The sequence below is a fragment of the Accipiter gentilis genome, chromosome 20, assembly GCF_929443795.1.
Source record: "Accipiter gentilis chromosome 20, bAccGen1.1, whole genome shotgun sequence".
NCBI classification, from domain to species: domain Eukaryota; kingdom Metazoa; phylum Chordata; class Aves; order Accipitriformes; family Accipitridae; genus Astur; species Astur gentilis.
In genome coordinates this window covers 3,993,502-3,995,488 of record NC_064899.1, presented here as the reverse complement: position 1 = coordinate 3,995,488, position 1,987 = coordinate 3,993,502, and positions in this window count along the sequence as shown.

Here is a 1,987-nt window from a genome sequence, read left to right as displayed (position 1 = left end):
CAAGATGCAGGGGCTGCACAATCGACACTATTAAATATTGGGGATTTGAGATCACAAATCAAGCCCTGCACTCAATACACAATGCAAGAGCTCCCTCTCCCTGCTTCCTCGAAGACCTAAAATGGGATATATGACCACATCCACCATTCTGGCGAGATGATACAAGTTCCCACCTTGCTCTTTGCCTTCCTTCCCTAGTTTTTGATGACGGGGCTGTCACGGTCACAAAAAAAATAAACTTCGCTGAGATTTGGTCAAGCTTTGACTCAACTATCTGAATAAAGTTACAGTCCTGAACTGAAAACACCCACATCTCCCCAGCCAGCCAGGTTCTGGGGTGAGCTCCCACAGGACACCACCACGCTGGTTCCAGCACAAGCTTCTCAGAGCCGTACCCTGCCTAAGCTTTGCTACCTTGCCCGCCGCAGCTCCAGCTCAGCACATCTCTACCCGCAGCCAACTATTCCCACGTGGTACAACACAATTTTGTTCCCCTCGTCCCAGCCCAGCAAGATCACCTGAACTTCTTTTCCTCCACACGCGGCACTTCTGCTGTACACTTCCAACAACAGAGAGGAAGCAGGAGGGTAAGTATCCACCAACTTCGAAACATCTTTCTTACTAGGAGATCAAAGAAAGGCAAAAGAAAAGATTTGTGTAGACCGCAACTGCTTTTAGTGGAAAATACATACCTAAATGCTTCTAAAAAGCAATCGGATAGCCCAAGTCAAAGCACTACAATAGAAAGCAGGATGTTTCTATTTAATACCTGAAAGTATGCTAAAATGGTTCTGAAGAACACAATCAACACACACCACCTCCTTCTCCAAAAAGCATGGGGAGGGGGGGGAGGCAGAAGTTGCACATAACAAATGATGTTAAAGTAGGGATAATAAAAAAGATGGGCCTAAAGTGGACCTTTTTTTGCACAAAAAGCACACCAAGTACAACAGCCAGAGTAAACTCTCTTTACTCTACTCCTAGGATCTCACATATTACAGTATTAAAAATCTGGACTGTACCTGGCAAAGTATGCCAGGTGTTGAGTAAAGCATCTGCTTTGTTTAGTACACTGATCTTGAAGTATAGCAGCTATTATAAATTTATTCACCTGTAAGACTCATGGACATCGGGGTGGGGGGCAGAATTGATTTGACCTCTATTCCTCCTCCTCCTTTTCCATCCCTTGCTTCCACTTCATTTAATTTAGACTCTTTCAGTTTATCCTGTAGAATAAGGGGGAGTGGGGACCCAACAGAAAAGCAGTTATTTATCCATTGTATAAGTCTAGATTAAAAACTGTCAGCGGTCAATTTTATGTTTTAAAATGAAGTTAAATCAATATACTGCACACCACAGTACAGACTCATTGCTTATCTCCAAAACATGGATGGAAAATACAAAGCAACATCAGTTTTTCTACTGTGTGTTACTCAAATTCTGCAGGAACAATACATGATGTAAGGCGTACACATACCTTGTGCTCAGTCCTGCACTTCTCAGTTCAACATACAAGCTGACTATGTGAATTGTTTCCATACCTAATGGCTGCAAACTCAGCCCCTAAAAAGCCTCTGCTTTAATGGCTTTTGTCATACATTTAGAGCAGTGGCTCTGAATGTATGACAAAAGATGCCCTTTTCAAAGAGGTGTTAAGTTTTAATCTCGAGAATATATCACAATCAGAAGACATCAAGGCTTAAATAATTCCACTTATTTAAATCAAAAGTACAACTCTGATAGAAGAGTTCAGTGAGTTGCAAAAGTTACTTATTTTTCTTTCCCCTTCAGCGTTACTTGGACAATAGTAACTCAGGGAAATTTTTTTTGCTGTCCATGTGCAAGTAGCAAGCCCATAATTACTTGTTTTACATAGGTTACTATGCTTCGCAGCTTTCACTAACTAACTTGAACAAGGATTTCAAAATTAAAAACTCAAAAATACAAAGCTAGAGAGAAAACAGGCCATAAAACAAGAAACAAAATA